The sequence below is a fragment of the Schistocerca piceifrons genome, chromosome 3 (genome assembly GCF_021461385.2).
Source record: "Schistocerca piceifrons isolate TAMUIC-IGC-003096 chromosome 3, iqSchPice1.1, whole genome shotgun sequence".
NCBI lineage: Eukaryota > Metazoa > Arthropoda > Insecta > Orthoptera > Acrididae > Schistocerca > Schistocerca piceifrons.
The window spans coordinates 934,490,482-934,515,582 of record NC_060140.1 but is presented as its reverse complement, the minus strand read 5'-3'; the positions used below and the strand labels follow the sequence as shown (position 1 = coordinate 934,515,582).

Sequence of the window (25,101 nt, the reverse complement as noted above, 5' to 3'; positions counted from 1 at the left end):
TCCCTGATGTGAAGGTTAGAAATGTCTCGTTTACATGAACTCATGGGCGACGCAGCTATCATTACTGTCGTTCGTTTGTACACATGCGTAGAAAAATCGGCACTGTAACAAGATTTGATTAGTGATTAACGTTGTCAATTTACATAACAAACTAAGATTTTCACTTTAGGATTTTTTTATTTAACTAGGGCGACTTAGCTCTAAAAATACGATGGTGTGTAATGAGTGTCACGTCACACACTGAACAACATTTTAGATTGACCTGAAGATGGCGCGGTGATGAGCCGAAACAGGTAATCAGTGAAGAAAATTTGCGATCTTCAACAGATCGTGTATCTCCCCCCTGCCCCGCATTTGGCAAAGTCATGGACGAACATTCAGAGCAGACCTCGGATGAATGGTGTGTGTGTGTGTGTGTGTATAGAGAGAGAGAGAGAGAGAGAGAGAGAGAGAGAGAGAGAGAGAGAGAGAGAGGTGCGGGCGTGGCCATCCGCCTGCGGCTGTGGATTTATGCGGCAGGCGCTCCCATGTCAATGCAAAGCGCCCCGCTGCGGCCCGTTCATCGCAGCCAGACCCATCCTCGCTACACATGCACGCGTACTCCGGCCCCTCTCAGTCTGTCCAGCATCAGCCACGGGCCTCGATTTACGGCGTATGTTCTCCTATCGTGTTGTCGTTGTAACCATCAATCCCAAGAGATGCAGCTCTCCCCGCTAGTCTATCCTGTGTAAGTCTGTTCATCTCTGCATAACTACCGCGGCCTACACCCATCTGAAACTGCTTACTGCGTTCAAGTCTCCCTATCCTCCTACCATTTTTACCTTTCACTCTTCCCCACATTACCAACTTAATTATTCCTCGCCCGCACCTCGTGGTCGTGCGGTAGCGTTCTCGCTTCCCACGCCCGGGTTCCCGGGTTCGATTCCCGGCGGGGTCAGGGATTTTCTCTGCCTCGTGATGGCTGGGTGTTGTGTGATGTCCTTAGGTTAGTTAGGTTTAAGTAGTTCTAAGTTCTAGGGGACTGATGACCATAGATGTTAAGTCCCATAGTGCTCAGAGCCATTTGAACCATTTAATTATTCCTCGATGGCACAGAGTACATCTGTTTTTTTTTTAGTCGAATTGCGCCGTAAGGCTCCTTTCTGTACAGTTCGATCCACCGCCTCTTATCCAGTTACTTGAAATCCGTCTATAATCATCGGTATTCTTGAAACTTCCTGGCAGATTAAAATTGTGTGCTGGACCGAGACTCGAACTCTGGACCTTTGCCTTTCGCGGGAAAGTGCTCTACCACCTGGGCACCTACCCGCGAAAAGCAAAAGTCCCGAGTTCGAGTCTCGGTCCGGCACACAGTTTTAATCTGCCAGGAAGTTTCATATCAGCGCATACTCCGCTGCAGAGTAAAAATCTCATTCTATCAGTATTCTTCTCTACCACCAGACTTCAAAAGCCTCTTTTTGTTCTCGACTGAACTCCTTATCTCTCACGTTTCACTTTCATGTAAGGCTACACTTCAGACAAATACTTTCAGAAAAGTCATTCTAACATTGAAATTTGTACTCGACATTGTAAGATGGCAAGAACTATGCCCCTTACATGAAGTCATTAAAGATCACCTAACTCACTGTATTGCAGTAGTTCGAGTAACGAAGATTTTTGTGAGGTAAGTGTTTTGTGAAAGGTATAGGTTAATGTTAGTCAGGGCCATTCTTTTGTAGGGATTATTGAAAGTCAGATTGCGTTGCGCTAAAAATATTGTGTGTCAGTTTAAGCACAGTCATGTATAATTTTTCAAAGGGGTCGTTTCACCGTTTGGCGAACATATTGGAGCAGGTTTCACGCCCCCATCGTCACAATCACCGAGCGAGGTGGCACAGTGGCTAGCGCACTGGACTCGCATTCGGGAGGACGACGGTTCAATCCCGCGTCCGGCCATCCTGATTTAGGTTTTCCGTGATTTCCCTAAATCGCTCTAGGCAAATTCCGGGATGGTTCCTTTGAAAGGGCACGGCCGACTTCCTTGCCCGTCCTTCCCTAATCCGATGAGACCGATGACCTCGCTGTCTGATCTTCTCCCCGAAACAACCCAACCCTCGTCACAATCTTGTGAATACCTTCCAAGTGGACCATGCGAACAGTCGGATGGAATGACCCATCACTCTAGAGAACTCAGCTGCACCGGAAGTACGTGGGTCTTACTAAAACGAGTTGAGGCACTCGTCCTGTCCCACCAGAGATCACATAGAGGCTGCTGTGGAGGATTGGAGCAATATCCCACAGACTATCTCGACAATTTGGTAAGGAGTACATTCGAAAGTGCCTCCAGCTTTATGCAAGAGGACATTGAGAAGAACATGTAGTGTTTGCAGTGAAATGTTTTGAAAGGTATTTATCTTCTTTATTTTCGTTTCCTTATGACTGTATCTCATAGAACAGAACCAGTTTTGTTTCCTGTTACATGCAGTATTGACACTAAAGTAATATGCGACATTTATGTTGTCCACTGTACCTTCTGGTACACCAGAAGAGTGGAACCTTACACTCTCGGGAGAGAGAGCCGACACGTAACCGCGAATTCAGGATAAAGAGAAGCAGTGTGTGGGGGAAGGGAAGGCGTGTGGAGACATTAACTGCCGGCGTTGGTCGTTATCGAGTCGGCTGTCCGGCCGTCGCCGGCTTCCCCGACGACAGGTGAGGTGACCGGTCGGGGCTCCGGCAGTGCGTGCACGCACTCGCAACGCCCATAACAGGAAGGGCCAGGCGCGCGTGCCCCGCTACCTGCAGCTGCGCTGGGGCAGCGCGCAGCACGTCCTGTCCACCTCGTCTCCACTGCGCGGGTCAATTACACACTGTCTCTGCACGGTTTTAACCCCGCTAAAGTGGCTCACACATACTTTCGCTGTGGCGTTCGACACAAGAATTTGCCTGGTACAGACCCTCGTAGGGTATTTGGATAGCGTCGGGAGGAGAGGTGCTAAATTAGATTAGATGTATTTTTCGATCCATAGAGCCACAATCAGAGGGTCGTAAACGATCATGTCATAATACCAGATTACACGATTCGAGTACATACATACAAGAGGGAGGGAGGAGGGGAGAGGGGGAGAGGGGGAGAGAGGGAGGGAGGGAGAGAGAGAGAGAGAGAGAGAGAGAGAGAGAGAGAGAGAGAGAGAGAGAGATTGTTGGTTTGGTTGTTTGAGGTTTAAGGGACCAAACAGCAAGGTCATCAGTCCCTTGTTTCAAATATACTCCATTCTGCTAATGGAACATCTCAGAAAAGTCGGAACAATAAAAAAACGTAAAAGGGCAGTCACGTTGACATTGGTAAAAAAAAAAAAAAAAAATGAGGGAAGTCGGCAAGAGAACGAACCCAACACTATGCTCAAGGAGCATAGGCAAGACCACCTGTGACTTAAATGGTACAACTGCTATAAAGCAGAAAGTACGTATGGGAATAGAAAGACTAACCAAGCCTTAAAAAAAAGGGTAAAAACAGAGTAAAAGGGAAAGAAAAGAGGATTTCGGTCAGGGAGGTGAATCGGGAATCTCTGAACACTGCCTACAGTGGGAGACACCCAAACACTCACCGCCCTGCCCCAACACCAGAGAGAGATTAAAAACCTTAAAACTGAGAAAAAAAACACTCTCCCGGAGGAAACCGAGAACCAGAGAGACCATCCGGGAATCGTCAGCCAACATCAAAGGTAAAGTGTGGGGGAGTCTGTACTTAGCACGCAAAGCCAAAAGAAGGGGGCATTCAACCAAAATGTGGCCCACTGACTGAAAGGCTCCACAACCACATAGCGGGGGTGGCTCATCACGCAAAAGAAAACCATGGGTCAGCCTGGTATGGCCAATGCGGAGACGACACAGTGTGGTCGAGTCCTTTCGGGAGAGGCGAAAGGAAGAACGCCACGGGCCTGGTGTCACCTTAATCGCACGAAGTTTATTAGACAGTGGAGTAGCCTCCCAAGAATTGGCCCATGACTGTGCGAAGTGGGATTTGATGTGAAGCCGTAAATCCGCTGCAGGAGGGGTTACAGAAAACGGGGGGTAAGTAACTGCTCCCCCAGCCAAACGATAGAGAGAGAGAGAGAGAGAGAGAGAGAGAGAGAGAGAGAGAAGAAAGAGAGGGAGGGAGGGAGGAAGAGAGAGAGAGAGAGAGAGAGAGAGAGAGAGAGAGAGAGAGAGAGAGAGGAGAGAGAGGAGAGAGAGAGAGAGAGAGAGAGATGCACTAGTGTAATTCCCAGCTTATTAGTAGCGATTCACAACGACAAAATAGGGACAAATTTCGAAAACAGTGAGAAAAAAAGTTGCAAACACATCAAATATCCACCGAAATCAACACAATTTATTGGCATTTACTAATATTCACGCCGGCGGGGATGGCCGCGCGGTTCTAGGCGCTACAGTCTGGAATCGCGCGACCGCTACGGTCGCAGGTTCGAATTCTGCCTCGGGCACGGATGTGTGTGATGTCCTTATGTTAGTTAGGTTTAAGTAGTTCTAAGTTCGAGGGGACTGACGACCTCAGAAGTTATATCCCATAATGCTCAGAGCCATTTGAACCATTTCTGAACCAATCTACGCCAAGATCGTCTCGTTCATTAAATCATTGTCGTCCACATAGCTACAGGCTTCGCGATCTGATGTCTACCCTAGTCAGTCCGCTGACTGGTCTGCTGCGGCCCACCACAAACTCCCCTCCTCATCTCAGAGTAGCACTTGTCGCCCATCTACTCAATTACTTCATGGAATTATACAGAACTCTGTCTTCCGTTACACTTGTTACCATCTACAGCTCCCTCTAGTACTACAGATGTCCTATTGTCCTGTCCCTTCTTCTTGTCAGTGTTTGCCATATGTTCCTTTCTTCGCCATTTCTGCGGAGAACCTCCTTATTCTTTATCTTATCACTCCAACTAGTTTTCAATATTTATATGTTGCATCGCATCTCAAGTGTTTCGATTTCCTTTTGTTCCGCACCGTCTACGCTCACTTAACCACTTAGTGCTCTATGACGCGAATTCGCAGTATACCAATGCTGTGCCAGTACTATTGGGAGGTTAGATGTTTGTGAGCACCAGTGTCGGCAGGTGCTGAGTCTAATGAAGCTACCAACGCTTCTGACAAGTGCTGCAATAGACAGATTTAATGTATTGCCATTGCAAAAAAATTGTAGCGAAATGCAGGAAGATCTGCAGCGGATAGGCACTTGGTGCAGGGAGTGGCAACTGACCCTTAACATAGACAAATGTAATGTATTGCGAATACATAGAAAGAAGGATTCCTTATTGTATGATTATATGATAGCGGAACAAACACTGGTAGCAGTTACTTCTGTAAAATATCTGGAAGTATGCGTACGGAATGATTTGATGTGGAATGATCATATAAAATTAATTGTTGGTAAGGCGGGTGCCAGGTTGAGATTCATTGGGAGAGTCCTTAGAAAATGTAGTCCATCAACAAGGGAGGTGGCTTACAGAACACTCGTTCGACCTATACTTCAGTATTGCTCATCAGTGTGGGATCCGTACCAGGTCGGGTTGACAGAGGAGATAGAGAAGATCCAAAGAAGAGCGGCGCGTTTCGTCACAGGGTTATTTGGTAAGCGTGATAGCGTTACGGACATATTTAGCAAACTCAAGTGGCAGACTCTGCCAGAAAGGCGCTCTGCATCGCGGTGTGGCTTGCTGTCCAGGTTTCGAGAGGATGCGTTTCTAGATGAGGTATCGAATATATTGCTTCCCCCTACTTATACCTCCCGAGAAGATCACGAATGTAAAATAGAGAGATTCGAGCGCGCACGGAGGCATGTAGATTTACGAGGATAAGGGAAAGACCGACCCATGAAAATCAGGTCGAAGAAAAACACCTTTGTAATCAGAGTAGTGAGCTCCTACCGTCACCCATTTAGCACGATTAGGGAAAGACCGACCCACCGACTTCAGGTCAAACAAGAACCCCCTTCTGTAACGTCACCTTAGAAAAATTAATGAATGACTGTGCTGATAAACCCCCACGTTATTTGATTTTCAAACAGCTGAGCAAAACTGAACGTACTCAGACATTCACTGAAGTGACAAACAATATTTTCAGCGCAACGCAATCTGACTTTCAGTAATCCCTACAAAAGAATGGCCCAGACTAACAATAACTTATAACTTTCATCAATCACTTACCTCACAAAAATCTTTGTTACTCGAATTACTACAATACAGCGAGGGCCAATACTGCCAGCTAAATGAAAGATTCTAACTACTGAAGGCACTAACTACTGATAGGCATAGTTAGCAAATGAAAGATTATGATAGAGAACAAACAATGTATTTACCTTAATAGTGTTCAAAAGTCATAATATATATATCACTTCATGACATCCAGTCTTACAAATTTACTGACTCTGATGGACACACGTCCAGATCATCCGCTCTCAAAACTCCGCCATCTCTCTCCCCACATCCACCACTGCTGGCGGCTCACCTCCAACTGCGCAACGCTACGCGCTGTTAACAGCCAACTGCCCAACACTACAATAGCAAATTCCAATAATGCAAACCAGCCACAGACTGCACACAGCACAGTCAGTGATTTTGGTAAAGAGCGCTACATGGCGTTACCAACATAAAAACCTAAACAGCCTACTTACAGTTCTTCCCGCGAGCCATACGCGACTGGAACAGGAAAGGGAGGTAATGACAGTGGCACGTAAAGTGCCCTCGGCCACACACCGTTGGGTGGCTTGCGGAGTCTAAATGTACATGTAGATTTACGAGGATAAGGCAAAGACCGATCGATCAAAATCAGGTAAAAAAAAAAAAAAACCACCTTTGTAATCAGTCTAGAGAGCTCCGACCGTCACCCATTTAGGAGGATTAGGGAAAGACCGACCCACCATCTTCAGGTCGAACAAGAACCCCCTTCCCCCGCAGACGGAAATAGCGCACAGGTCAAGGATACAGGCACGGTCAGACGGCTCAAATGGCTGTGAGCACTGTGGAACTTGACATCTGAAGTCATCAGTCCCCTAGACTTAGAACTACTTAAACCTAACTAACCTAAGGACATCACACACATCCATGCCCGAGGCAGGATTCGAACTTGCGTCCGTAGCGGTCACGCGGTTCCAGACTGAAGCTCCTAGAACCGCACGGCCAGGCACGGCCAGAAAATGATCTTATAATGTAACTGCAAATAAAGAAAAAAATACGTAAAAAAATTCCTCCTAATCCATATGTGGCATACAGCAGACCAGTGCTTAACAGTATTGGTTAAAAACAGTCTTGGTAGCAATTTTAGTTTTTCATTTTTCAACGACGCGTTTCGCCTTATTTAGGCATCTTCAGGTTATCTTTTTTAGATGGACCCGAGAGGCAACAAGATCTGCACGACGCGTAAGCATATGCTTACTAACTGAGCCCGCATCTTACTCTGTTACTCGCTCCTGCGAACGGCAACGCGTTATGCAGATCTTGGTGCCTCTCGCGTCCATCTAGAAAAGATAACCTGAAGATGCCTAAATAAGGCGAAACGCGTCGTTGAAAAATGAAAAACTAAAATCTTACCCTGTTACTAGCTCCTGTGAACGGGAACGCGTTATGCAGATCTTGGTGCCTCTCGCCTCCATCTAGAAAAGATAACCTGAAGATGCCTAAATAAGGCGAAACGCGTCGTTGAAAAATAAAAAACTAAAATTGCAACCAAGATAGTAAGCATTACTACGTGAGCCCCCATCTTACCCTGTTACTAGCTCCTGTGAACGGGAACGCGTTATGCAGATCTTGGTGCCTCTCGCGTCCATCTAGAAAAGATAACCTGAAGATGCCTAAATAAGGCGAAACGCGTCGTTGAAAAATAAAAAACTAAAATTGCAACCAAGGTAGTAAGCATTACTACGTGAGCCCCCATCTTACCCTGTTACTAGCTCCTGTGAACGGGAACGCGTTATGCAGATCTTGGTGCCTCTCGCGTCCATCTAGAAAAGATAACCTGAAGATGCCTAAATAAGGCGAAACGCGTCGTTGAAAAATAAAAAACTAAAATTGCAACCAAGGTAGTAAGCATTACTACGTGAGCCCCCATCTTACCCTGTTACTAGCTCCTGTGAACGGGAACGCGTTATGCAGATCTTGGTGCCTCTCGCGTCCATCTAGAAAAGATAACCTGAAGATGCCTAAATAAGGCGAAACGCGTCGTTGAAAAATAAAAAACTAAAATTGCAACCAAGGTAGTAAGCATTACTACGTGAGCCCCCATCTTACCCTGTTACTAGCTCCTGTGAACGGGAACGCGTTATGCAGATCTTGGTGCCTCTCGCGTCCATCTAGAAAAGATAACCTGAAGATGCCTAAATAAGGCGAAACGCGTCGTTGAAAAATAAAAAACTAAAATTGCAACCAAGGTAGTAAGCATTACTACGTGAGCCCCCATCTTACCCTGTTACTAGCTCCTGTGAACGGGAACGCGTTATGCAGATCTTGGTGCCTCTCGCGTCCATCTAGAAAAGATAACCTGAAGATGCCTAAATAAGGCGAAACGCGTCGTTGAAAAATAAAAAACTAAAATTGCAACCAAGGTAGTAAGCATTACTACGTGAGCCCCCATCTTACCCTGTTACTAGCTCCTGTGAACGGGAACGCGTTATGCAGATCTTGGTGCCTCTCGCGTCCATCTAGAAAAGATAACCTGAAGATGCCTAAATAAGGCGAAACGCGTCGTTGAAAAATAAAAAACTAAAATTGCAACCAAGGTAGTAAGCATTACTACGTGAGCCCCCATCTTACCCTGTTACTAGCTCCTGTGAACGGGAACGCGTTATGCAGATCTTGGTGCCTCTCGCGTCCATCTAGAAAAGATAACCTGAAGATGCCTAAATAAGGCGAAACGCGTCGTTGAAAAATAAAAAACTAAAATTGCAACCAAGGTAGTAAGCATTACTACGTGAGCCCCCATCTTACCCTGTTACTAGCTCCTGTGAACGGGAACGCGTTATGCAGATCTTGGTGCCTCTCGCGTCCATCTAGAAAAGATAACCTGAAGATGCCTAAATAAGGCGAAACGCGTCGTTGAAAAATAAAAAACTAAAATTGCAACCAAGGTAGTAAGCATTACTACGTGAGCCCCCATCTTACCCTGTTACTAGCTCCTGTGAACGGGAACGCGTTATGCAGATCTTGGTGCCTCTCGCGTCCATCTAGAAAAGATAACCTGAAGATGCCTAAATAAGGCGAAACGCGTCGTTGAAAAATAAAAAACTAAAATTGCAACCAAGGTAGTAAGCATTACTACGTGAGCCCCCATCTTACCCTGTTACTAGCTCCTGTGAACGGGAACGCGTTATGCAGATCTTGGTGCCTCTCGCGTCCATCTAGAAAAGATAACCTGAAGATGCCTAAATAAGGCGAAACGCGTCGTTGAAAAATAAAAAACTAAAATTGCAACCAAGGTAGTAAGCATTACTACGTGAGCCCCCATCTTACCCTGTTACTAGCTCCTGTGAACGGGAACGCGTTATGCAGATCTTGGTGCCTCTCGCGTCCATCTAGAAAAGATAACCTGAAGATGCCTAAATAAGGCGAAACGCGTCGTTGAAAAATAAAAAACTAAAATTGCAACCAAGACAGTTTGTAACCAATACAAAAAATACGTAACTCTGTTTTTTTTTTCGAATCGCTAATTAAAACACTGCGACCCTCTCTTGAAGGAAGCAGCATTCTGGACGTCGGCCTGCTTCGCCTGCAGAGCAGAGCCCGGCTTGAAGCCTCTGAGTAAACGCTACTGCCTGCTGGCAGCCTCCGGTGTGATGCAAGACGTACGGAGCGGCTGCCTTGGACTGACCCAACACGGAGGGGAGGAGAGCAGAGCAGAGCAGAGCAGAGCAGAGGCAGATGCGCGGCCGAGGTCGGCGGGTGCTCGGCCGCCTTCCGGCAGCGCGGCGGCGCGCGTCACGAACTGTTACACATGCGCGGGGCCTTTCACCGCGCCTCATGACGGCGCCGTTGCGGCACTCCGCCGATTGCCGGCAGCCGCGGATGCGCCGCGCTCCACGACCGCTCCAGATACCATCTGCCCCGCACGGCCACTCGGCAGGCTGCGGGCGCCCGCCTGCGCTTCGGCAAAAAGCGCGTGCGTTCGCGTGCGTGCATCTGTATGCTAATGTGTGGCGCACAGTCCGGGGGTATCTGCTCTTCTCTCCTGCACACTCTACCACTAGTGTGGCTTTATTTTGCTTTCAATGTCTGTCTCCTCATTTACGCATACATAGTTAATAAGACTAGTAACCAAAGGGTATTTAACCTAGCAAAACACCTAATACACAAATAATAACCCCCCCCTCTAACAACCACAAAAACATTGGCATATAAACCAGGTAACAAGCTACTTCCCAACACCCATCTCAGTAAAACACACACACACACACACACACACACACACACACACACACAAGCTAAAACGTATCACCCCTCACTGTTACAAAATAAAAAGTTTTCCTAGTAGCCTTGATCAGTTATTATCGTAATTGAATTACTCGTACGTCAGGTGTGTTGCATATCCATCAGGCGTTGCTTCATCTCGATCGCTTTGACTGCTTATACATTCACTCTCCTCCTAGGCTGCCCTAGAAACCAGCAGTGTTGAACCGGAACGTAGTAATCGGCACTGGTGTACCAAAGTGAGTCAGGTTTAATACACATATCAAAAAAAGTTTTTGTATCACCCCGGTCTCAGAACTCCTCAAGACAGACGTTGGCTTTGGATATTGTATCACAGACACAGTCCCTTTGACTGCTCTTCGGGCTATGTGCGACAGAGGGATAGATTCCAGAAACGAAAAGAGTGACTGCATAAGGTTTATTCCAAACTCAAATTAAAAATTTGACAAATATTTTTCTTCTTTGTGCATAGACCAGTTGCACAGATGACCATACGCACAAAATAATATCACGCGCAAATGGTTAAAATGGCTCTGAGCACTATGGGACTTAACATCTATGGTCATCAGTCCCCTAGAACTTAGAACTACTTAAACCTAACCAACCTAAGGACATCACACACATCCATGCCCGAGGCAGGATTCGAACCTGCGACAGTAGCAGTCGCGCGGCTCCGGACTGAGCGCCTAGAACCGCTAGACCACCGCGGCCGGCCAATATCACGTGCACAAATACACTCCTGGAAATTGAAATAAGAACACCGTGAATTCATTGTCCCAGGAAGGGGAAACTTTATTGACACATTCCTGGGGTCAGATACATCACATGATAACACTGACAGAACCACAGGCACATAGACACAGGCAACAGAGCATGCACAATGTCGCCACTAGTACAGTGTATATCCACCTTTCGCAGCAATGCAGGCTGCTATTCTCCCATGGAGACGATCGTAGAGATGCTGGATGTAGTCCTGTGGAACGGCTTGCCATGCTATTTCCACCTGGCGCCTCAGTTGGACCAGCGTTCGTGCTGGACGTGCAGACCGCGTGAGACGACGCTTCATCCAGTCCCAAACATGCTCAATGGGGGACAGATCCGGAGATCTTGCTGGCCAGGGTTATTGACTTACACCTTCTAGAGCACGTTGGGTGGCACGGGATACATGCGGACGTGCATTGTCCTGTTGGAACAGCAAGTTCCCTTGCCGGTCTAGGAATGGTAGAACGATGGGTTCGATGACGGTTTGGATGTACCGTGCACTATTCAGTGTCCCCTCGACGATCACCAGTGGTGTACGGCCAGTGTAGGAGATCGCTCCCCACACCATGATGCCGGGTGTTGGCCCTGTGTGCCTCGGTCGTATGCAGTCCTGATTGTGGCGCTCACCTGCACGGCGCCAAACACGCATACGACCATCATTGGCACCAAGGCAGAAGCGACTCTCATCGCTGAAGACAGCACGTCTCCATTCGTCCCTCCATTCACGCCTGTCGCGACACCACTGGAGGCGGGCTGCACGATGTTGGGGCGTGAGCGGAAGACGGCCTAACGGTGTGCGGGACCGTAGCCCAGCTTCATGGAGACGGTTGCGAATGGTCCTCGCCGATACCCCAGGAGCAACAGTGTCCCTAATTTGCTGGGAAGTGGCGGTGCGGTCCCCTACGGCACTGCGTAGGATCCTACGGTCTTGGCGTGCATCCGTGCGTCGCTGCGGTCCGGTCCCAGGTCGACGGGCACGTGCACCTTCCGCCGACCACTGGCGACAACATCGATGTACTGTGGAGACCTCACGCCCCACGTATTGAGCAATTCGGCGGTACGTCCACCCGGCCTCCCGCATGCCCACTATACGCCCTCGCTCAAAGTCCGTCAACTGCACATACGGTTCACGTCCACGCTGTCGCGGCATGCTACCAGTGTTAAAGACTGCGATGGAGCTCCGTATGCCACGGCAAACTGGCTGACACTGACGGCGGCGGTGCACAAATGCTGCGCAGCTAGCGCCATTCGACGGCCAACACCGCGGTTCCTGGTGTGTCCGCTGTGCCGTGCGTGTGATCATTGCTTGTACAGCCCTCTCGCAGTGTCCGGAGCAAGTATGGTGGGTCTGACACACCGGTGTCAATGTGTTCTTTTTTCCATTTCCAGGAGTGTAGAATAACTATCTAGCATACATTTTAATACATCACTATTTCATATCTGACCAGATTCCAGGGTACATAGTACTTTTAAAAATACATCAAGCAAAGTCCAAATTCTTAAAAATTATTTAATATAATTTAATAGTCCCCTTTTAAAGTGTTTCAGACTCATATAAAATCTGTCTGTGGTACAGAAATCCATGAAATAATCTCGAAGGAAATACCAGTCACAGACACAGTCCCTTTGACTGTTCCGAGATGCCACTAAATCCGCCCAAAGATGTAAACAATCATTCACGGGCAGCGCCTCTTAGACGGAGGGGGTCCGACAGCCGATCAGTTCTAGGCAGTACACCAGGAAGGAGGTACACGGCTCGTGTTGTCTGTAGTTCAACCATGCCTAGACGGTCAATACCGCTGTTCGATCGCGTCCGCATTGTTACGTTGTGCCATGAAGGGCTCTCAGCAAGGAAAGTGCCCAGGGGTCTTGGAGTGAACCAAAGCGATGTCGTTCGGACATGGAGGAGATACAGAGAGACAGGAACTGTCGACGACATGCCTCGCTCAGGCCGCCCAAGGGCTACCACTGCAGTGGGTGACCGCTACCTACCGATTATGGCGCGGAGGAACCCTGACAGCGACGCCACCATGTTGAATAATATTATTCGTGCAGCCACAGGACTTCGTCTTACGACTCAAACGGTGCGCAATAGGCTGCATGATGCGCAACTTCACTCCCGACGTCCATGGGGAGGTCCATCTCTGCAACTACGACACCATGCAGCGCGATACAGATGGGCCCAACAACATGTAGAATGGACCGCTCAGGATTGGCATTACGTTCTCTTCACCGATGTGTGTCACATATCCATTCAACCAGACAGTCGTCGGAGACGCGTTTGGAGCAACCCGGTCAGGCTGAACGCCTTAGACACACTGTGCAGCGAGTGCAGCGAGGTGGAGGTTCCCTGCTGTTTTGGGGTGGCATTGTGTGGGGCCGACGTACGCCGCTGGTGGTCATGGAAGGCGGCGTAACGGCTGTACGATAGGTGAATGCCACCTTCCGACCGATAGTGCAACTATATTGGCAGTACAATGGCGAGGCATTCGTCTTCATGGACGACAATTCCTGACTTCCTTCAGGCCGGCCGGAGTGGCCGAGAGATTCTAGGCGCTACAGCCTGGAACCGCGTGACCGCTACGGTCCTAGGTTCGAATCCTGCCTCGGGCATCGATGAGTGTGCTCTCCTTAGGTTAGTTGGGTTTAAGTAGTTCTAAGTTCTAGGGGACTGATGACCTCAGAAATTAAGTCCCCTAGTGCTCAGAGCCATTTTTTGAACTTCCTTCAGGATAACAACATCGCCCGACTAGAGTGGCCAGCATGTTCTCCAGACATGAACGCTGTGCCTGGTGTGGACTGAAAGTGCTGTTTATGGACGACGGTACTCACCAACCACTCTGAGGGATCTACGCCGAATCGCCGTTGAGGAGTGGGACAATCTGGACCAACAGTGCCTTGATGTACTTGTGGATAGTAAGCCACGACGAATACAGGCATGCATGAATACAGGAGGACGTTCAAATGGTTGAAATGGCTCTGAGAACTATGGGACTTAACATCTCAGGTCATCAGTCCCCTAGAACTTAGAACTACTTAAACCTAACTAACCTAAGGACATCACACACATCCATGCCCGAGGCAGGATTCGAACCTGCGACCGTAGCGGTCGTGCGGTTCCAGACTGAAGCGCCTAGAACCGCCCGGCCACCAGCGGCCGGCACAGAAGGACTTGCTACTGGGTATTAGAGGTACCAGTGTGTACAGAAATATGGACCAACACCTCTGAAGGTCTCGCTGATTGATAGTACAATATGCGATGTGTGGTTTTCAGAGCAATAAAATGGCCAGAAATGATGTTTATGTTGAACTCGATTCCAGTTTCCCGTACAGGTTCCGGAACTCTCTGAACCGAGGTGATGCGAAACTTCGTTTGATGTGTGTATATGGGGTCACGTGACCTACAGAACGTTTTTGTTCTACTCGTGCATAGTTATCTTTGTGTCTGTTACTTAAAAATAAATAGTATTTATACCACAACTGAAGCGGACAATGTTTGATTCTGGTTTTATGCGAAACCTGTTGTAACGTGAAACAGAGAAATTTTGAAGTAAAAATAAATAAAAACATTACAGGTTTATCATACAGCACTAGGAAATGCAATTTCTTCAACAAAAAGGTAAAATAAAAAAAAACCCAAACCAAGATTGTATCGAACATCGCTTCAATACTTCGTCGAGCTTATATAAAATATGCTTCTGTTAGTCATACACAACATTCGCACTTAATAACAACAGGAAGCTTTTGCGTTTGATTATTATGATGAACGTTCTATTCAGTACAAAATAACAACAGTAATTATATGTATTCTTTTACCTTACAAAATAACAACAGTAATTCTGTGTTTTCTTTTAACTCTGTTCATGCAACTACCCAATGAACTAATTTTTATTATTTATAAAATGCAATTAATATTTTTTCAGGATATGGAATACTCAGACGCCTACCACCGAAAGATATGTGGTTCTAATTATGTGGAGAACAAACAAACTAACGATAAACAAAGAGCAGTCGTCGGCTGCCATTTTATCGATCACACTTTCATTTTTTTCCAACATTACCGGTAATTCTACCGTTTACTGCTTCATTTAGGTACTGTAGCAAAACTACCAAATCGTCGTAATCACACACGTAAGTTAGCACGTATCACCCCACTCCACACTGCTCTATTTCCAAACTGTCGACAAAAAAAAAAAAGGTTTAGAAAGAAGGTCCAATGGGTATACGTGCAGATATTTCTAATGTTGACTTAGTAAGATGCATAGAACAACGTAACATCAATATTCGTGGTATTTGCAGACTAATAATTATAGCTCTTAGAATTCTTATGTTTTTAGGTTGGCTGGTACCTTCAAGTATGTGCGCCGGAAGCAAGCCTTTAATGCTTACTTTCCTCTTGGCGGTAGGTCAAGTGCAGAAATATGGATGCAAAACTGTTAGTCTATACGGACAGGGGTAGTGAGCTAAGTGGTGCAGTTGTGCATTTACGACCATGCAGAAAATATCAGGTTGTAAGGTTTATCAGTTTATTTCCCGTTGGAACAAAATGATTTTAAAGCAGAATTTTACGTATCTGTACCATAGAACCCCTATTAGTCTAGCGAGATATTTGTTTCATCGATACGTTTTAACAGGGGCAGCAAAACAAGAAGAATACCCAGTACTCCAACAGCAACTGAGCAGCACTGCTGTACTAAAGTAGCACTCAGTGTGGCCCAGGCCGGTGTTGTCGCTGATGAAAAAAATATCGCACTATACTAATTTGGATCAGATCTATCGAATGGGTACGTGTAATTCCTCTCTAAAAATCGTTTTGTTCGTAGCGGGAAACAAACGGGCGGCTTCCGTCGACCCTGGGCGTCTCATGACAGACGTGATTTGCGGTATTTGTTTGGCCTGACTCCAGCAACACATATCAAAATAGAAATTGCAAATATCTGCCGAAACATCAAAAAATTTGCGCCTGGCGACTGTCAGGAGGGCACGTTGTATAGTTTCTATCAAACGTCTAGGGGCGACAGGTCACGTCATGCGGAGTAACTTTTGTTAGAGACGAAACGTCCACTTGCGCTACCCGGTCACACATGGCGTCTTTCTGTACTGATTACACCACTGAGAGGAAGCTGGCCGAAGTCACTATGCGGCGTGTGTGTGCGCTGTGTGTTGCCGATAATCCAGTCATGTGCTCAGCGTGAGATGGAGGAAGCCTAGTAAAATGAAATTTCCTCTTCTCTAAAATATTTTCCTCCGCTTAGAGACATTGGTCCTTAACGTTTTATTGCTGAAAATCGCTGCATTTTCTTGGATGTGTAGCATGCAGCACACCTAATTTGAGATTTTCTTAGGTGCCACACGTCTTTCATCTTCTGACTTTCCATTTGCTTCCTTTTCTTCGACCAAGTTGTTTCTGTCTTGAATTTATTGCCCTCTTGCCTCAATTTTCAAAAATGCTTCAGATGACTCTGAGCACTATGGAACTTGACATCTGAGTTCATCAGTCCCCTAGACTTAGAACTACGTAAACCTGACTAACCTAAGGACATCACACACATCCATGCCCGAGGCAGGATTTCAACCTGCGACCGTAGCAGCCGCGCGATTCCGGACTGAAGCGGCCAGCGTGCCTCAATTTTCACTGAGCACTTCGTGACTGACTGCTCATCTGACAAGGAGGCCGTACGGATTGGATTTTCGTATGTTTAAAAAAAATTTATCGTGCATGAAGTTCAGACCTCAAATATCAATCATCCAAAGCACTTCCACTCGACTCTCAAAAATTATCAAGGAAATCGACTTTGAAGATTTCTGAGCGTCTTTAATACCCTAAACCGGGTCAAATTTTTCGGCAGTCCGCGTGGCTTTATGGGAGAACGTCCGCCTCCCATGTGGATAGCCCGCGTTTGATTCCAGGCTGTGGCAATTTTTAAACAAAACGGTATGTTCTATGAGCATTTCCGTGAAACATAAAATACATAAAGGCGAAAAACATTTTGAATTTTTTTTAAAAAAATTTAAACAATCTTCTTTTATGAAAGATCGATTCCTCTGTGTGTTTCTATGCATCCAACTACACATACAATTGGATGCCTAAAAACACGCAGAGGAATAATAGATGCTGTCACAGCCACTAAAGGAAAATGAACTAAAGACAATCTCATTCCGCGCGATCAAAACCAGATATACGAGGTGAATGTGGATATATAAAGAATATGCAAACGAGAAAGTTGTGTGTGTCAGTGTAGTGCATTGTGCTAGAAGTTGAACACCTGTGTTTAGGAGAACGCATAATAGACGTGTGGGTCCAGAGAAGCGTGAGTGGAGGGTGGGATGGAACAGCTTTTAGACATGAAAACTGCTTTTGATCTCGTTGAACCGATTTGTAAGGAAAGCCACAACTGTCTCAGTGACCACCGAAGAAAGCTTCGTCTCACCTCAATGGCTCACAACAGGCCACGGCAGTCCACCCACCCCACCGCCGGCCTACACCGAACCCAGGGTCGTTGTGCGGTTCGGCCCCCGGCGGACCCCCCTGGGAACGTCTCATACCAGACGAGTGTAACTCCAAAATTTTGCGTGGTAGAATAATTATGATGTACACATGCGTGGAAACGGTGTTTGTGTAGCAATCGTTGACATACTGTAACTGATGCGGAATGAGGGGAACCAGCCCGCATTCGTAGAGGCAGAGGGAAAACCGCCTTAAAAACCATCCACAGGCTGGCCGGCACACCGGGCCTCCACACTAATCCGCCGAGCGCTGAAACTGGAAACCCTCGACCCAAATACCGAACTGGAGCGACTCCATTTGTTCCACTACGGGAAGTTCCAGTCAACATTTTCATTGACTTCGCCTGAACATCAGTAACCGGAATTTTAAACTGGTAGTAGTTGCCATTACATTAAAACGGAAAACCATTGAGCGCCGCATAAGAAGGGAGGCGAAAAACAACTTTCATTGCGCTTCTCTTTTAAAGAAGCGTTGAAAGTCTCTGAGTTTGTTTTAGTGTTACAGCTGCATTAAAGCACTGCGTCTTCAGGCCACAATTGGCCGACCGCCGTGTCATCCTCATTTAGGATGCGGATAGGTGGGGCGTGTGGTCAGCACACCGCTCTCCCGGTCGTTATGACGGTTTTCTGTGACCGGAGCCGCTGCTATTCGGCCGAGTAGCTCCTCAAGTGGCATCACGAGGCTGAGTGCACCCCGCAAAATGACAACAGTGCATGGCGGCCTGGATGGTCACCCATCCAAGTGCCGGCCACGCCCGACGGCGCTTAACTTCGGTGATCTCACGGGAACCGGTGTATCCGCTGCGGCAAGGCCGTTGCCACTGCTGTATTAGCATATCAATTAATTTTCAGGGAAAGAAGACTAAACGTGCAAGGTGACGGCAAGTCACCTGTCACTAGCTCCGTTGCTGGACGATAGGTGGAAGGAAGCAACCTTGCTCAGCTTACCGGCAAATAAGTTTCATGTATGATTTTGTTTAAAGAATGTAGAATAGGAGAGTTATTTAAATGTAACAAAAGTTTTGATATATTACCTCACCTAATAAATTATTACTTTGACCTAGTTGCTGTCTGAGGCCCGGGGCGCAAATTAAGTCAAACCGCTGAGCTCTGGTCTGCGCGCAGGTGTCGCGTGTGTGTACCGAGTGCGCAGCGTAAACGGTAGCGGGACGGTCGGAGGTCGACAGACGGTAGCTGTCCTCGCTACGGCCATAAATGTCAGCGCGTCTAAATGAGCTGCCCCAGCAGCCGGGTGGGCGCCAAGGAGCCGAGCAAAGATGCCTTTTCTGCGGCTACTGGCTGTCTGTCACGTCCGCTAGCACAGCAGCTTTATCTCCGTGCAAAATGCCGAAATACACGCGACGCATAAATTAGTGGATCAGTCCACATGTGGAATCACACAAACATTTACATGTCGTCTATAACGTAGGAACAGAAAGTCCATAATACTTGCACATGTGGGAAAACCACATGTAATACACAGTAAGTACGTTCGTATGCGACATCCATCCACCGAAAATCCGCATTATTCCGTACGTGTACCTCAGGTTATTCTCTCGATAAATCCACATTCAGACTCAGTATGCACATCCATATGCAGGTTCATGGGCTCTGAGCACTATGGGACTTAACATCTGAGGTCATCAGTCCCCTAGAACTTAGAACTACTTACACCTAACTAACCTAAGGACATCACACACATCCATGCCCGAGGCAGGCTTCGAACCTGCAGCCGTAGCGGTTGCACGATTCCAGACTGAAGCGCCTAGAACCGCTCGGCCACATCGGCCGGCACGCAGATTCAGTGTGCAGAGTCCGCATATTGGTGTACCGAATAATTTGAGGTACATGTGCGGAACGATAGGGGTGTTTTAGTGGGTGCATGTCAAAAAAGGTACTAAAGCTTTACTCCAGGTGGTTCTCCACATGTGTTATAAACTTTCCGATCATATTCGATACAGATCATGTTAATGTTTGTGTTTGGTTCCACTTGTGGACTGCCGGATTAAGTTGAATGCAACATCTGTAGCGGCATGTTGCACACAGATAATCTGTATATTGCTCGAAGATAACTATACAGTCGAAACTGGCTAATAACAAATAAACCGAAAACTGTACATCCCATAACGAACAATGTTTTCTACTTGGAAAAAAAACCACTGAGGTGACTCGCTTGCCGTGTGGGAGGACTGCCGCTGCCCGACAGGGTCGTCAAACTTGAGCTTATATTTCCCAAAAACTGTTTGAGAAGTTAATGGTACTAGAGCAACACTCGTAACAGCTAAGTACTGGGTGGTTATAATCAATGTGCAGCTACTCACAGAGATCCAGTGTGGGCCGTAATTATCGTATCGCAGCGAAACTCGGCAAGATATTCCAATGCGTTAATGCGGAATAGATTTACGTTGAAAAAAAAAAAAAAAAAAAAATTAGTTCCAGTCTTGGTCACCAGAAGCAAATCTGGCGCTGTGAATGCAACAGAGACGTATAGAAATGTTACCATATGCAATGGGTTAGGCACGGGATAGGGCAGATGGGATCAAATAAACGAGAAAGGCATAATGCTGATTTTATTATTAACCGTCGCTTACACAATTTGTTCAATATGAACACCGCAAAAGTCGAGGAGATGCTGTACAGCGCCAGATTTGCACTTGGTGGCCAAAACTGGAACTAATTTTTTTTCCCGAGTAAATCGGTTCGCATTAACGCACTAGCATGTGTACAAAGTTTCGCTACCATACGATAACAGCAGCCCACAATGGATCTCCGTGGACAGCTACACTGTTTTAACCACCTGGTATATACCACAACAGCGTCAAAGACCAGCAAAATCGGTGACCCGGTGGGTGAACGTTTCTCTTGTAAGAAGAGAAAGTCGCGAGAAACTGGAAAATGATCAAGAAGTGGTTTAGACAACTGTACGGACAATCGTTATCACAAAAAACAAGCACTAAAGGAAAAGAGAGGAAAAGAAAGGTTCCCGCAGCGATAATTGTGGCGCAACTAAACCATCTGCAGAAACAGAATCTATAGCAGGTAATCACGAGGGGGGGGTTTAAGATTATTTTCCAGAGACACGGTGACACCGCTATTACAACGTAACGTTAAAAAGAAGCGCTATATGTCGCTATCTACGTAGAACTCTGCAAATCGTTACGTGTCTTGCTCATTGTAATGATTTTGTTGATCCACTCCAGCGTCGATGCGTACCGAGTATTCTTTCAGAAATTGCTCGCGCATTGATACACAGCCCTAGTACGTTTTTAGCCGAACGTTATTACACCCACAGTGCAATAGTAGCCCAACTTCATACCAAGAATAAAAAGGGCAAATGCAATGTAATAACATGAAAAGTATTCACAGTTTCGAATACGAACAACCAGCTTTGGCTATCCGTGCAGTACCCATGCCAGACCCAAGCTTCCAAATGTCATCTGGCACAAATTTTCATCGTCGTCATTCCCTTATGCAGTTGATGGTTGTTCGTGTCCACACCTGCGAATATATTTCATGTATTTCATTACAGTTGTAGTCCACGGAATGCCTGTTGCTTTGGACATGCTTGCATGTAGTAGTTCTTAACAGCACAAGGATTGGAATATCGCACTCATAACTCGATACTCTGCAACGATTTTCAGGAAAGAGGCCACCAAACTGCTTCAAAACCTTTCTCTATTCTGCGGCGCTGTGTGCTGTGGAATGCCGGTAATGCAGGACGACACAGGGTAAGGAATTTTCCAGCCAACGAAAATCAATAGTCCTACCTGTCACACAGCGTCGACAACACGAGAAGACTTCAGCAGCGGTACTCACCTGAAAGAGAGAGGACATTTGGTATAAATTACAGGAAAACAAAATTTTTTTTTGTTCGTAAAATGAATTTTAACTTTTATTCTACTGGAACTGTCTATAAAACTTTAATGAAGAAAATTTTATTATATGCACACAACACTTTAGAAGAGGAAAACAGTAATAACTATTTTAAACATAATAATAATACGAGGGTTGCCCAGAAAGTAATGCACCGCCTTTTTTTCTTCAACAGTTCTTTATTGAACATAATGAGAATATACATGAAAGAATGGTGTTTTATCTATACACCCTATTTTTCCAGGTAATCACCGTCCAGTTCTATAGCCTGCCTCCAGTTCTATAGCCTGTCGGTGCACACACTTTTGAATATTCAAGAGTGCGGATAATTGCATCCTCACTCCCTTTGCTGGTTGACAGATGCAGCGCCATCTGCCGAGTCGGAATGCGTCTGTCCTCGCGAACGACAACATCAGCTCGCTGCAACGTGTCAGGTGTGACAGCCGTGGCAAGCCCCACCCCTTGCGGTACAAATAGTGGAGCTGTGCCGAAACGCCTCCTGGTGACCTCATTCTCCGTGCCCAGTGAGAGTAACTGAACTTATGTCGACAGCAGGTGCTCCTTAGACTTTGCACAAGCGTTTGTGATTATTCCTCACAGTTTCTATCTCTGCAGTGAGAAATTCAATGACGGCACGTTGCTTATAACGTACGCCACCTACAGACGCCATTTTGAAACTGTCCTGCAGCTGCGCTATCTGTCGGAAGTGACGGAAACTTGGCTCGCTCACTTAGGAGACTTGAAATAATACATATAACGTTTCGCATTCGTAGCATTGTTTTCGACTGAGAAAAAAAATGCACTGCATTACTTTTTGGGTAATAATAAAAAAAAATGTGCGTTTTGTAACAACAACGACGCTGTACTATTGTACATATAAGTAAATTTTTTTTCCATCTGATTTTTCGATAAATTAGTGTGATTGATGTTCTGATTTCATTTCTTTTTTGTTTCATGTCATTGTGTTAAGAAAACTGTAAATAAGTTTTAATGTGAATACACTGCTGGCCACCGCAAATGCAACACCCTGAAGGAAGCACCCGAATCAAGTGAAATTTACACCATGAGTTGGCAGCGATGAGATATGCAACTGATTAGAATTTCAGCGCAGACGCACATCACGCGCGCCTGTGGCGCCACCCCATAGCGCCATTTAAGGCTTGGCGATTTCGACGAGTGTACGTTCGGCACGTGTGTTTACCTTGTGGTTGTTTCACAAGACGATCAGTTATGCCTCGTAGACAACAGCGAACATCGTTTGATCAAGTATCCGAGTTCGACAGAGGAAGGATAGTGGCTTACCGAGATTGTGGGTTATCATACAGAGAAATCGCTAGTCGTGTTGGACGAAACCAAACAACTGTAATGCGGATATGTGACCGTTGGGTGCAGGAGGGTACGTCGGACCGACGTGGTCGATCGCATTCACCTCGGTGCACCACTGCACGTGCTGATAGGCAAATTGTGCGCATGGCAGTGACGGATCGCTCAGTGACATCCCGAACCATAACACAGCACATTGCGTCTGTAACGCATCATCCAGTGTCTGCGCGTACCATTCGACGCCGTTTACAGCAGAGTGGTCTGTCCGCAAGACGTCCATTGCTTCGTCTACCATTGACGCAGAACCACAGACGTCTCCGTCGCCAATGATGTGATGACAGACGGATGTGGACGGCAGAATGGAATGACGTTGTCTTTACTGACGAGGCACGCTTCTGTCTGCAGCACCACGAAGGTCGGATTCGAGTGTGGAGACACCCTGGAGAGAGGATGCTGGACAGCTGCATTATGCACCGCCACACTGGTCTTGCACCGGGTATTATGGTATGGGGCGGTATTGGATATTACTCTCGCACGCCTCTAGTACGCATTGCCGGTACTTTAAATAGCCGGCGCTACATATCCGAGGTGCTGGAGCCAGTTGTCCTTCCTTACCTTCAGGGCTCGGCCACAGCCATATTTCAACAGGATAATGCGCGACCACACGTGGTACGCATTGTCCAAAGGTTCTTCGTCAATAACCAGATTGAAGTGCTTCCCTGGCCGGCTCGCTCTCCGGATCTTTCGCCGATAGAAAACATGTGGTCCACGGTTGCTCAACGAGTGACCCAGATTACGTCCCCAGCTGCCACACCAGATGATCTCTGGCAACGTGTGGAAGCTGCTTGGGCTGCTGTACCCCAGGAACACATCCAACGTCTCTTTGACTCAATGCCGAGACGTGTGGCAGCGGTGATCTCCAACAATGGCGGCTACTCTGGCTACTGATTCTGGCAGGAACCACATGTCACAGACGTCTGTAAACGTAATCATTTGATACTTGGTCGACATGTTATCTACAAAATAAATTTTGTTGTGCTACCTCTTGTCTTTCTTGGTGCTGCATTTACGGTGGCCAGCAGTGTATTAATGTTTATGTCAAATGTCAAGCAATATTGTAATAGAACTGAAATGTAACAAATGTTGAAATTATTGTAAGATGTTTAAAATTGTAACTGTGCGTCTGGTCCATACGTAGGCAATGTGTTAGGATATGTAGAATGCAAAACCTCGGGTGAATACCCGGCTTGTAAGGGAGCGGTAAAAGGTGGATGGCAGGCGAGCGCGGGAAAATGCACGGGCGCTGCACGGCACAACGGGCTCAGCAATAGTAGTCGGAGTTTGGCACTGGTCTGAGCAACACCTTCTGGAGCGAGGAGGCTCTCCTGGAAGACGTAGTTTCACTGAGCCTCGGGTATGGCGTTCCAGCGCCCACACAGCATGGCAAAAGTCCATAGGCACTAAATGGAAAAGTATTGCGACGCTAAGAAGAATTAAAGTGCCGATATGTCAAGAGCCATAGCTGTGGTTGTATGTGTGCTCTGTGCCTCGCCTTCTCGCCGCCCGCCAACCGCCGCATCGATACAAACAGGTTGAAACTTTTAGTACTGTATTCGTGTGTACCAGTGTTACTTTTGTTCCATACTGTTCAATAACAACTTAAATTTTACCAGAACTTTCCTATCATTTAATTATCCTCACAACTAACCTAGATAGGGTCCTTGCCAAATGTTGTGCAATCCGAGTGTCCCGAAATGAAAAATTAAATTTTGTGTTAATAATAATTACTTGCAGACCTAACTATGTAAGAATGGTGTTTAAAGAACTGTTTTGTTAATGAACCAGTAAATGAATAACGAAGGTCTGACAAAGTTGGAAGATAACTTTGATATTGATTTAGTAATGAAGTTTAATTATTTCGAGACAGATATAATGGTATCTAAATGAGCAGGAAATAAGATAAAAAGAGTAGTAACTCATATATTGGAAATCTTGAGCGCATAATGATTTCAATAATAAATTTTTTAATACAGTGATCATAACAGTTTCAGGGTCCCCCCCTTTTTTTATTCATTTGAATTCTGAAGTGTTCCACATTGGTTTGACCAGCAAAAGTTAAAGTCAATATAAAAGCCAAAATTCATCAGTGTTTTATCTGTATCAAAATTGACATTTTGTGTGTGACTCGAAAGTGCTGTTT

The 25,101-nt window shown here is 46.4% G+C and overlaps 1 protein-coding gene and 1 pseudogene across 1 annotated transcript in view; both read right to left on the bottom strand.

The window, feature by feature from the left end:
• LOC124789236 (sterile alpha motif domain-containing protein 1) overlaps nt 1-25,101 on the bottom strand; it is a 426,634-nt gene that overhangs the window by 298,530 nt on the left and 103,003 nt on the right. The gene's annotated exons all lie outside the window — the stretch shown is intronic.
• LOC124790253 lies at nt 18,408-18,525 on the bottom strand (annotated as a pseudogene).